Source organism: Cricetulus griseus, chromosome 6, assembly GCF_003668045.3.
Source record: "Cricetulus griseus strain 17A/GY chromosome 6, alternate assembly CriGri-PICRH-1.0, whole genome shotgun sequence".
NCBI classification, from domain to species: domain Eukaryota; kingdom Metazoa; phylum Chordata; class Mammalia; order Rodentia; family Cricetidae; genus Cricetulus; species Cricetulus griseus.
In genome coordinates, this window is record NC_048599.1 from 40,635,131 (window position 1) to 40,648,729 (window position 13,599).

The 13,599-nt window shown below is 38.8% G+C and overlaps 1 pseudogene; it reads right to left on the reverse strand.

The window, feature by feature from the left end:
• Positions 1-6,745: 6,745 nt before the first annotated feature.
• LOC103161626 lies at positions 6,746-9,355 on the reverse strand (annotated as a pseudogene).
• Between the last annotated feature and the right edge of the window lie 4,244 nt (positions 9,356-13,599).

Below are 13,599 nucleotides of genomic sequence, written 5' to 3' on the forward strand. Positions count from 1 at the left end.
GCCTCCTATGTGTCTGCTCACTCCAACCTGCGTGTAGAGGATCAGGAAATATGTGAAGTGTTTAAAACTGATGAAAGACAATTTTCTGCTTGAAGAGCAGAAATTTGATTGCAAGTTGCATATAATGAATACCCACACATGGCAGGATTGTAAAGGAAAGATAAAGGATTTAAAAGGCATTTGAGACTGTTCAGCTTTTGAAGTTTTTACAGAGTTAAGCCCTTGTCAAGCAGACTTAGCAAAGGAGAGTGAATCTGTTGTCATCCACAGAAATGGCTTTCCCTTTTGAACAGAAGGCACTATGTTTTGACCCTTAAGAATTTAGGAATAAAATAAATAACATTCTTATGTGTATAGCAAAAGTCCAAAGATTTTTATACCAAAGGATTCTGATAGTGGAAAAGTGGCATGGGATGGTCCAAACAAAGTTAATACCTTCACAGTCTAATACTGGGAGCTGAGGGGTGTATTTGTCAAATTCAGGATGCTCACTGAACTTAGAAAAAACATTGTGAGTGTGAAACATGGGATGATCTCGTGCTAAAGATTCATGTATTTGTGTAGACTATGAAAAGAAACAAAAGATTGCTTTTTCATTTAACGATTTATAAACAGCAAGCAGTGACAAGACAGCTACTCATAGAAATTTGCAAGACACAGCTTCTTAGAACATAATGGTATCAAATGCTTACACACAGATGAGGAGAGGGTGGCAATTAAAGAGCTAAGATGTCCTTGTAAGGAAAAACAATAAAAAATCAAGTAAAAATAATTGAAACTAAAACAGCAGAAAGGAGTAACTAACTATGAGGATGAATTGCTAAAAATGAGATGATTGTACCATAGGTCCATCAGTAATCCTACCTAATATTTTGTTTAACAGATAACTAAGGCATACAAAACTTTCATTTGTAAAGACCCAGGAAATAAGAATATATAGATGTTTGTAGAGAAACATGTCCCTGCATTAGAAAATGAATGAGATTGACACTGAAGCAATTTTTCAAGGAATCTGATTGCTTCAAGAAAGAATTTTCCAGTTATTTTTATTTAAAAGAAAGTTGCATTTCTCTTGTTTTCTTCCCGCTCCCCTTTCCTCCTTCCTACTTCCTTCCTCAATGCCCCTCGTGCTCCCATAATCCTTCTTCGAGGGATTATGCAAACTTCTCTTGGGGGTCCTCCTTGTTTCCTAGCTCCTCTGGCAGCATGAATTGTAGACTGGCAATCCTTTGCTCTGTGTCTAAAGATCATATATGAGTGAGTACATACCATGTTTATCCTTTTGTGACTGGGTTACCTCACTCAGGATGGTTTCTTCTAGTTCCACAACTAAGATCCAGGCAATGGTGGAGAGGATGCCATTGATGCCCTTCCCTAATAATGCGATTGATGGCTACCTTGGTTACCATTACTAGAGCCTTCATGCAGTAACTGTTCCAAGCAGAGACAGGCACCCATAGCTAAGCACTGAACCATACTCCTGGAATCCAGTTGTGGAGAGAGAGAAAAGGGATGAACAAAGGAGCCATGACAGTGCTAGAGAAACAGTTGACCAGACCTACTGAGAGCATGGAGACCCTAGTTATAAAGCTGGGGAAACAGCATTGGACTGAACTTGACCCTCTGAAAATGGGTGCCAGCTAGAAGGCCAAGGTAGTCTATGAGACCTCAAACAGTGGAGCCAATGTTTATCCCTAGAGCACAAATGGACTTCCGCACTGCAGGAGTCCTATCCAGAAGCTTTCTACCTGTGCCCAAATGATGGAATACACTCAATAGTTTATCCTTCAGAAGTTTCAGAGTTCCAGGTCTTATATTAGGTCCTAGATCCACTTATTGAGCTTTGTGCAGATAAGAAATAAGTGTTTAGTTTCAGTTTTGGTGGGTTGAAACCCAGGTTTCCCAGGTCTTGAAGTTGATTGAGAGGTGGGTGGCACTGGAGAAGGTAGCAGGGAGGTGACGTTGGACAGATATGATTAAAAACATTTTATAGATGAATGAAAATTTCAAAAAATAAAAATATTCTCAAAATAAAATTTAAAATTGTTCAAGGAATAGACAATTCTAAACTAAGGATTTTTTTAAGAGTCTAGATGAATAGAAACTCATGAATTAGAGCTTTGTGGAGCTTCACACCTTTAATCCCAACACTAGTAGGGGTTAAAGGAGGCAGACACAGGTGGTGCTCCACGAGTTTGAAGTTAGCATGGTATGCATTGCAATTTAAGACCAACCAAGGCTAAATAAAGAGACTCTGTCTAAAAAAACTATTGTGGAAACACATTGTAAAGCTAATAGCAAACATAGTACAAAATTACAAAATATATCTTAACTACTTTGTACTTATTGCTTGCCTATAAAATAGTTATTTGATGTAATTTATCAAAACAGATGGAAAAAGAAAAAAAAAACTCCATGATCATCATGACAGATAAAATATATGAATTTCATTGATTTATGACAAGATCAAATTCTGACAAGAATTTGTCAACTGAAATAGATGTAAAACAAAAGGAATTGTGATGGCTGGGGAAAAGATAACTTGAAATTTTTTGGAAAACAAATTAGCATTATTCAAGAATGTATGCACCCTGGCACAGGTCTATTCTATTCATGGATGTGTATAGTTCACCTGTAACTGCACAGACCTATTCTGTTCATAGGTGTATATAACTCACCTCTTTCATCTCGGCATCTGGTCACATTGAGAAAAATATGTTCAGAACAGCATGGAATGGTTTTAAAATTTCTAAAATTAAGTAGTATTGAGTTTCTATTACCTAACAGATGTTCACTAATACACCACTGATCAACTTTACTAACTCACATGGGTTTTGTAGGTATGAAATCTGAGCTGGGTCCACCTGGATTCTGTGCTCTTGGCCTCATGAGACTGAAGCCGAGGGGTTTTTCAGGCTGCTTCTGTTCCTTTATGCTCCTTGCTAGTTTAAGGAAGTCAGTTTCCCACAGTTATGGGACTGAAGTCCTCACTCCTTAGTTGACTATTTTTAAAATTAGTTCTTTGAGGATTTGGCAACATGTGATTTTATCAATTCATTCTTCACAGAGACTTCTTCCCATAAACTCCTCACAGATCCCATTTCCCATGCCTGAGGCACCCAAATGTGTGTCCTTATAAAAAAAATACCTGTTAAGTCAAATTTATGCTGCCCATATATTTCTGGGTATGTTTCTGGGTATAACATTCCACCACAGTATGGCCATGTTATCAGGGGTTATTCTTAAACCAGTTCCTCTTCTCAAAGAAGCTATCAGTTGCCAATAGCTCCCTGGCTACTGATGGGCCTTCACTGCCAACTCCCCTTTTCATGTTTAGATTTAGTCATTAGGAGGCAATTTTACTCTTATATCCATTTATCAGAAAAATAGTAATAGGATAACTGAGGACCACTCTTCCCTCTTTGGAGGTCCCTAGTAGTCTCTTTCTGACTGACTTGTCTGACTTGTCAAACTGACTGTCTGACCTGCTTTCCTTTCACAGGTACACATGCCTAGCCATGTATGATAATCTACAAATGTGAAGTTAACTCACAGGTTTGGATTCTGTGGTGTCTCTATCATGGCTCCTATGTCATTGTTGACTTGAGTACATAAAGACAGGTATATGCATGGGGTTGGAATTCTTGGGAGGGCCCCTGACTACCTCCTCCACACTCCATCAGCTGAAATGAATCCTTATATTTTAGTAACATATAGCTGAATATTTACAGCCAAAATAAAGTTGAGTTATTCATGCATATTTAGATAAAGTTGTTGGTGTCCTTTTTCCCTTCAGAAAGTTTTTGTTCAAGTTTCCTTTTGAGATTGTATTTTAGTTACAACTCTCCCTTATCCCTTTCAAACTTGCCCTTCAATTTCATCAATTCCCTTATTTTTCATCAATTGTAATTGGATGCATATATACATATAGCCAAATATCCTGTTGAATCTGTAATATGTTACTTATATTTATGTTTGTTTATAGGGCTGGACAACTAGTTGGTATGCTTTCTCTGCGGAGGTTTATCTCTTCTGCTCCCAGAGATATTCAATTACCTGTAGTTCTTTGTGTAGATTTGAGGCCTCATGGTCTTTTCCTAATTGAGTTGGGCATGTTTGTTTGTGTCCTGCTTGTTCATCTCATGGGGATGGTCTTGTTGGTGAGACTTTGCCAGTGTAATTTCTGATGCTAGTAGAAGACAAAGCTCACAACAAAGTCCCTGCTGGCTCTTATACTCTTTCTGTTCCCTTTTCTACAGTCTTCCCTGAGCCTTAGGTCCAGTAATGTACTGTAAATGTATCCTATGGGACTGGACTCCAACACTATGTATACTGATTTGTTGTAGTTTTCTGTGGGTGTCTTTCAACCAATTTGTGCTTCAGCTCAGCATTTTAGCAACTGCTACACTGCTGAAGAAAATAACTCCTCTCTAGCAACCATTAATTGCCAATAAATCTTCAGAGAAGGACAGGGTTTCTTAAGACCTTCCTCTATCCACCACATAGTGTTAGTGGGCCCAAATTAACAAAAAATATTACATATGGTTGTTCAAGTATAAATGTTAAATATTATAGATTTTATGCAATTTATGCCTATGCCATACATAGGTGGCAGAATTCTCACTAATATGAAGATGAATACTTTGCACTTAGATTGTGTATCTTGTATGGAAGAAGGCTTATGTGATGGGACTGAAGCACAAGAAGGTTTCAACTATTGTTCTGTTTTTAAGTGGGTTTGAAGTACAACATATGTATATGTAAACACTGTATGAATAAATGCTGTATATTTTGTATAATACATTTCATATTAAAATATTTTAAGAGAGATTTAAATACGGTGAAAAGAAAAAAATTTGCATTGGCAAAGACCAAAAGTAAAAAATGAGAAGTACATAGGCCCAACAACAACAACAACAAAAAAACAAAAACAAAAACATGAGTTGAGGAACCCAAATAATAACTTGAGTCAATGAAAGGAATGACTTTTCAGTATAAGATCCAGTATCATGAAAATGTCCAAGATATAGTGTAAAATGTCAAATTTATCAGAATCCTCTGCTAACTTTTTATGTGGTGACTTTCAACTTGATACAAACAAAGCAGTTGTAAGTTCTTTCATTATTTCCATGAAATGTCTTTCTTTCATTTTTAAATCTTCTTCTGAAAAGTGAAACTGACTCCAGTAGTTGGATAGCATCTCATTGTCCACCTGGAGTGAACACACAGTTGATGGATGGGGTCTGTACTCCTCTGGTCCTGCACTGGAAGTCTGTCTCCAGCTGCAGCAAATATTCAGTCCTGTTGCAACCCATGCATTTAAAGAATGTGACCGGAAAAGAGGCCTGAGCTCCCCCTCTAATTTCTCAAATAATGTCTGTGAATAAAGCAACTTCACAACTTTATTTCTTAATTAAGAAAGTGCCATATTTGGAAAAGGTTTTAAGTGACAGTGTTTGTCAAGCTGTTTGTTTAGTGATCTCTCTGGATGCACTGTTAGACAAAACTGTCCTAATTAAGGTTAATTGGGACATAATTAAAGTCACTGCTGATGGGAGAGCTCCTATGGGTGGTAACACAGTAAGGATCCTTAATGTTCATACTTTTGAACTAAGGCAAGGCAAAGCAACCAAATTTCAAAACATGCTTTGTTTCCAACACAGGCTATGTAGGCTTCTTATATATTTCTCTTCTTTCAACTCCTTCTAGATCCTCCCTATCTTCATATTCACCCAAATTCATGCTCTCTCTCTAAAAGAAAAACAAACTGAAACAAAGCCTCCGTACCACCAACAAAAATAAACAAATAAATAAATAAACAAAATAGAGTCTATAAGACTCAGCTCAAATTTAGTTAATTCATTTTGTGTTGTCTTTGAACTGCTGACACAAATTTCAATTTTATTCTTTCATGACTCTAGTTTCCTTAACACCATTTATTGAGATATTACCAGTTCTTCATAGTGTTTTCTTATGCTCTCTTAAAAACTTGACTTGTTGATTGCACATATTCTGTTTATATGTCTGTTATAAAATGACTGAAATATTTCCATTATAACTTTGTAATGTAACTTGAAGGAGTATGCTGCTCAAAGCTTTGTTTTATTTCTCAGAATTGCTTTGGCTATAGCTTCGTGGTCTGTTTAAGTATTACATGCATTTTAGAACTTTCTTTTTTCTCTGAAAATCTCCAGTAGAACTATCATAAATATTGTACTGGATCTATGTCCTGTTTGGATGGTATAGATGTTTTAGCAATACTACTTCTAACTATGTACAATTTAAATGTGTCTGTTCATTTATGTATTTTTTATGTTTTAAAGATTTGCATATTTTATGTCTAAAAGAGTTTTGTCTACATGTATTTCTGTGCCTACATACTTACCTGGATCTGGAGTGTCAGACCCCCTGGAGCTAGAATTATAGGAGGCTGTAAGGCAACCACTATTATGAGAACTAAACATGAATTCTCTGCAAGAGCAACAAGTGCTCTTAACCACTGATATAATTCCTCTCCCCAGGTCCTACTTTTCCCTCTTTAACATCTTTTATCCATGTTTTAGTTTTCATTGTTTTCCTTACTTAACCAGATTTATTCATGATTATTCTTTTGTGTTTGATCCTACTGCAAATGTGATCAAAGCAATTCAGATTCCATCCTCACAGCAGCACAAGAACAAAACCAATCAACCCAAAACAAAACCTCCACACATGCATAGAAACAAAACATACAGACACAATGAAGTAAATGAATCCTACTTTTTAACCTTTCTCTTCCTCATCCTTCTTATTTTTTCAGTGACAAATGTATTTCATTCTTTATTTAGATGTTGAAGCTCTTGCACTAAGTTTTCACAAGCTGGCAAACACTGACAAATTATTTCTCCCACAGAACTATAACCACACATTTCTAGACAATATTAATATATGGCTGAAATAATATTAATACACATCACCATCTTATCGATTGCATAATAAAACAAATGATCAAGTATCCAATTATTAAGTTACATAGTTGAAAAGGCATATAAAACATGTCTGCTCAGTTCATTAGCAGATCCCACGTCTTCTTTTTCTGCAAGAGAGGTTGGGAAGAGAAGGGGAAAACCATAATTCAAGCAAGTTGGAAGACAACTTCTAATAGCTACAGAAAAAGACAAGAATTTTAGAAATTTTGATTAAGAATTAGTTAGCTACAACAATGTATCTCTACCTTTTAAAATGTTTACTGAATTAAAGAGCATATTTTGCACAAGACAAAGGCAACATCTTACTAAAAATATTTAATAGCCTCCTCCCATTCTTTTTATCAGGCCCTCCCTGTTATGTTGCACCTTTGAGTGTAAACATTAAATTAGCTATAAGGCTTTTTGTCTGGTGACATTATTGAAGATATGTGCTTCTGTAACAAAGTCAATTTTCAAATAAAGGTTTCCCATAACAGCAAAAAATAATATCAAGACATTAAGTAATCAGCACAAGACTTGCTAAAAAAATATTGATGGCTAAGCAAGCCTGATGTATACTGGTATGAGTGTGGGAGATGTAAACATAGAGTGAGCAGGCAGATAATGAGAAAAGCCCTGCAGTGTTTGAGATGACTGAAGAAATAAACCATGGAAGGTCTAGAGTGTTCTTAGGTCCTGGAATTTTGGTTCTGTACAATGTTAAAATATATACAGGTATTACACTGGGTATCTTGGCACCTAATCTTTCCAAATTCCTTCTCTACTAACAATACTCTGGCATAGGAGTAAATTTAAGGACATAATTCAATACTGTATTTTAGGAAAGGTCAATTGGTGCAAATAATAAGCGCATTTTAAATGCTGACCCGCAAAGATCTTTTGCTAAGTGTCCAAATGGGTTGATCATAACTCAAATACAGAGGTTGCAATTCCATCAAGCTTGTGGCCTGTTTTTAATATTACTGTGGAAGCTTGGGTAGACGTATTCAAAAAGGTGACAAATTGGTTAATTACGTATGACAAATAAGATCCCATCTGAAGCTCTACTCCCAAGGCCATAGCATCAGGCACCACAGTTGTTTCTATGACCATTGGAATCCTTGCAGTGCAGCCACATCTTAGGATGGTACTTCTCCAGATATAAAAGTTGCTTGCTATTAAAATCTCCATGCTGCTTTTGTCTTATGAACTGTACTGCATCTTCATATTTCATTCCCCCTTCAATTAATGGAAGGGCAACAAGCACTGGAGCTCTGCCAAGGTCTGCAAAACAATGGATAGCAATACAGCAGCAAGGTTCTTCACGAAACTTAATCTTTACAAGACTTAACCAATCATCTACAAACTGGTTGGATGGTGGTGTACCATCTTCAAAGGCCAATCAAGAACACGAATGAATGCCTTCCTTCTCCACAAGAGTAGTGCTGTAAGTTGCTTCACAAGCTCTTACTATTGTGGTAACTCCATACTTCTTAACTTCCTCTCTAAATTTGTTTAAGGTCAAATTGGTTGGATTGTGTGTACTAAGGAATCTCATGTTCTTGTACGTGACTCCCACAGTAGCAGGACAGTTCATTCGAGTCATGATACTTTAGTTTTTTAAAAAAAATCCCAGAGGGTTATGAAATAATTAAAAAATTGAATACAGAAATGACGCAATAAAATAAAAATAAAAAACAGCACAAACAAACAAAAACCAACCTGAGGTCTACTTCAATATCCAACTTGAAGTTCCCAGTGATTTGAGTATGAAATTGGGAGAAATGGACAATGAAATGAACCTCCTAACAAGAAGCAGTGATTCTTCAATCCAGTAATGCTAAGGCAATACAAAGGAAGTGCACTGAGGTTTACCCCATCCAGGTCTGAGCTCTTATTAAAATACACTGCAGATTTCAATTCAACATGTCTGTGTCCAGGTTATCCACTTTTATGGGGGCTTCTTGGTGGAGTAAAAACGAATTTCTAAAGTTCACTTGTCTGTATAGAGGTCATGCTGTGCTTGGCAGTAATCTCCACTGCCCTTCAGAAACTCCATAAATGTGTGACCAAGAATCCCACAGAACTGAAGAATATGTCTACTCATTGAAGATCGTGGTCTAATCATACAGCCAATGCCTAGGTGGGGCAGGTGGTGGCAGTAGGCAGTAGGGCAGGCAGGAAAGGGGGTGGGGCAGTGATGCTGGTGGCAGGGCACCAGATGACCATGCAGTGAGCTGCCCAAGGAGTGTCCCTGAGCTGGCCAGAGGCAATGAGCTAACCCCTGAGATACCATCTTACAATGGGCAGAATGGCTAAAATAAAAAACATTAATGGCAGTCTATGCTGGAGAGGATGTAGAGAAAGAGGAAAACTCCTCCATTGCTGGTGGGAGTGCAAACTTGTACAACCACTTTGGAAATCAGTATGGCTGTTTCTTAGGAAAATGGAAATCAGTCTACCTCAAGATCCAGCAATTCCTGTCTTGGGCACATTCAAACAATAAAGATATATGTTCAACTATCTTCATAGCAGCCTTGTTTGTAATATCCAGAACCTGGAAGCAGCCTAGATGCCCCACAACTGAAGAATGGATAGAGAAAACGTGGTACATTTACACAATAGAATACTACTCAGAGGAAAAAACAATGGAATCTTAAAATTCACAGGCAAATGGATAGAACTAGAACTAGAGGTAAACCAGTCACAAAAAGACAAACATGTTATGTACTCACTCATATTTGGATTTTAGACATAGAGCAAAGGATTATCAGCCTACAATCTACATTCCAGAGAAGCTAGGAAACAAAGATAACCCCAAGAGAAGATTGCATGGTTCCTCAAAGAAGAGGAGGAGGACAAGAACCCCTGAGCAAATTGGGAGCAAGCTGGGGAGAGGAAGGAGGTGGGAGGGGGAGATGGGTAAAAGGAGAGGGGGAAGGAGAACAAGAGGACTGAGATAGGGGAGGAATAGAGGAGGGCAAGAAAGAAGATGCCTTCCTAGAGGGAGATGTAGGGAGACACTGTAGCCCAGCCTCCTAGTATCCTGGACTGGTGTGCCAGGACATGCCCGTGAGGGTGTGGTGAGGGGAAGTCTAGGGTGATGCGTGCACACGTGGAGAGCCTCTTCTCCCTTCTCCCTTCTCTCTGGCCTGGCTGCCCTGTTGCCCCTGGCCCGCTTTGGCTTGTGCTTGGCTGGTGTTACTTGAATAAAGAAACCTTAGCCTTACGGACTGGATTGATCTCGCATCAGAGAGACAGTACAGGTTTGGAGAGAGGTCTGGCACAGGGGAAGTGTTAGGAGATCCACAGAGGTGACCCCAACTAAGAATCTAGGCAGTAGTGGAGAGGCTGCCTTTGATGCCCTTTCCCTATAATGAGACTGATGACTACCTTCATTATCATTCCTAGAGCCTTCATCCAGTAGCTGATCGAAGCAGAAACAGGCACCTACAGCCATACTCCTGGAATCCAGGTGTAGAGAGGGAGGAGGGATGAGCAAAGGAGCCAAGACCATGCTGGAGAAACCCATAGAAACAGTTGACCTGACATAGTGGGAGCACAGAGACCCTAGCCATAAAGCTGGGGAACCAGCATTGGACCACACCAAGCCCTGGGAATGTACACACCAGCTAGGAGGCCAAGATACTCTATGGGACTTCTAACAGAGGAGCCAGTGTTTATCCCTAGAGCACAAATGGGTTTTGGGAGCCCATTCCCTATGGAGGGATACTATTGCAGCCGATATATAGGAAGGAGGGCCTGGGCCCTCCCCCAAATGATGTGAGGGGCTTTGAGTGTCCCCCATGGAGGGCCTCACTATCCCTAAGGAGGAGGTGGGTGGTGGTTGGTTGGGAGGATGGGATGGTAAGGAAATGGGGGGATGGATATGTAAATAAGAGTGTTTCTAAAATTAAAAAATTAAAAAAACAGAAGTGGGGTGGGTAGGAAGACAGGTATACAGGAATAGAGAAAAGAAGGATTTGTTTTATGGATACATACATGATTTTTAAATCACTTTTTTTATTTTAAAACAATCTTTACCCATTTTATATACCAATCCCAGCTCGCACTTGTTACAATAAATCTTTCCGCCAAAAGCCACCCAAGCCCCACTGCCACATGTGTACTCTACGCCAGCTGCCCACCAAGTTAGGGCCCAAATAAATACAGAGAGACTTGTATTAGGTATAGTGTTGCTTGGCCAATGACTAGGATCCTTATCTGTTAGCTCAGTCTCAATTATCATACATCTATATATTTTATAAGACTTATCTTATCAGACGCCTTCTTGGCGTCCCTCCTTGCTGGTGAATCACATCCCACTGCTGGAGCAGGAACAGGAAAAGAGAGCGACACTTCCTTTTTCCTCTTCTTAAATATGAGTCTCCTTGCTATGTCACTTCCTGCCTGGAACACCACTTCTCTACTACATTTCCCAGAATCCTCTTTGACTCTTAGTCCAGCCTAACTTGCTGTCTCATTGGCCAAGCAAGTACTTTATTTAACAATCAATAAGATAAACACACATAGAAGTATTCCCCACATCACCTACTCCCTCCTCTCTTCCTGCTTCCCCCAACTTTCTCCCACTCCATCCCCCATCCACTCCTCATAGAGGGTAAGGCTTTCCATGGAGAGTCAAAAAGTCTGACACATCACTTTGAGGCAGGACTAAGACCCTCCCCTCTATATCTAGGTTAAGCAAGGTATCCCTCCAAAGAGAATGGACTCCAAAATGCTGGTTCAAGCACTGGGGATAAATCCTGGTCCCAGTGCCAGTTCATTTTTATTAGTCTTCTCTATAGTGGGATGGACCAGAAGGGTAGTAGCATGACTCCACATCTGTCTGTAGCACTATGAAGCATGACAGAGAAAATACTTAATGCCAAGTGAAGTGAGAACACTGCTCACCCCATACACTTTTTCAGACATCATGAAAACACATAAGACCTGATTTAGAAATTACAGACTACAGATCTTCCCTAGGGAGTGGGAAACTAACTACTTTTTAGTTCCATTGCTTTTTAAATTTCCAATATATTTTGACTAATATTTTTCAAAGGTGCAATATAACTGACTGTCTTGTTAAAAATTAGGGAAAATAATATTTAAATCTAAATATATTAAATTCCATATATATAATTTCAGTTGAAGTTTTTTATAAGTTTATGAATATCCATATACTAATCTATGTGAAGACCTGGAAGAAGCATTTCTTGCAGCCATGTTGGTGGCAGAATGTACATTAAGTAAACAGGGTTAGATTATGCCTCAACTTCTTTCTTGGATATCTGTTCACTCTTTCTCTTGTTGGCTGTTGCTTTATAATTGTTTCAGAAAATATCTTCTATCTTCACCTCAGAGAGTTGAAATGCTCATAAATTTGTAAGGTAAATTTTTTGGCAGGCCAGATCAACTTCAGCCCTCCGACATGTTCAGATATTCTTCAAAGGATATGTTACTGCTTGAGGGAACGGATTTACTGCTCAACAGAGAAAGAATAATACATGCTATGAGGCATATCACTGGCTTTGTGTTCAGTTTGAATATGTTGTGTTTTTAGCTGATGAACCTTTGATAATATTAGCCCTTTAACTTTTCTCTTGACTCTCGTGTAACCCAAAAAGAAAGGCTCAAGTGCCAGCAGTAGTGTATATTTCCATAAAGTAGCCATGCAAGCTTCTTTCCAGGATGGGCAAGCTTTACTGCATGCCCATTTGGAGACCAAGCCATTGTGGATACGGATTTACTGCCTTTTCCTACATGATAACAATGAAATTTTCCATCCCAAAGTGAAGCTGTGCCATTAGCAGAGGTAAGAGGTTCAGAGTCTGAATGGGGAGAAGTGGGTCTCTCTCTCTTTTTTTTCCTTTTTTGCTTTAAATTAGAAACAATGTTGTTTTACATGTCAATCTCAGTTCCCTCTCCCTCCCCTGCTCGACCCCCCCATGGATCCCCTATCCCATCCCCTTTCTGCTCTGCATGGAGGGTGAGGCCTTCATGGGGGATCTTCCAAGTCTGTCATATCATTTGGAGTAGGGCCTAGACCCTCCCCTGTGTGTCTAGGTGGAGAGAGTATCCCTACATGTGGAGAGGGCTCCCAAAGTACATTTGTGTACTAGAGGTGAATACTGATCCACTACCAGAGGTCAGCTTTTCTGTTTCCAGCATTCCCGCAGACTGTGGTTTTTTGTTTGTTTGATTGATTTTGTGTTTGTTTGGGGTTTTTTTTTGTCTCTATTTCACCTTTCAAGCCTTGCACTGTTTGAATTGTTTCCTTCACTTGTTTAGTGGTTTTCTCTTGGATTTCCTTGTTTTCTTTAAGAGATTTGTTTATTTCTTGAAAATTTTGGTTTGTTTTTTCCTCCATTTCTTGAATTTTTTGTTTGTTTTTTCTTCCATTTCTTTAAGGGATTTTTCTCATTACCTCTTTGAGGGTCCATATCATCTTTATAAAGTTGTTTTTAGGGTTGTTCTCTTCTGCTTCATCTGTGTTGGGATGTTCAGGTCTTGCTGGTGTGGAGTCCCTAGACTCTGGTGGTGTCATATTGATCTTTCTTTTGTTGACTGTGTTCTAAAACTGTCACCTTCCCATCCTTTCTTCCAGTGGGTACTGGTAGGGTCTCTCCTGGTGGGTACAGGTCCAAGA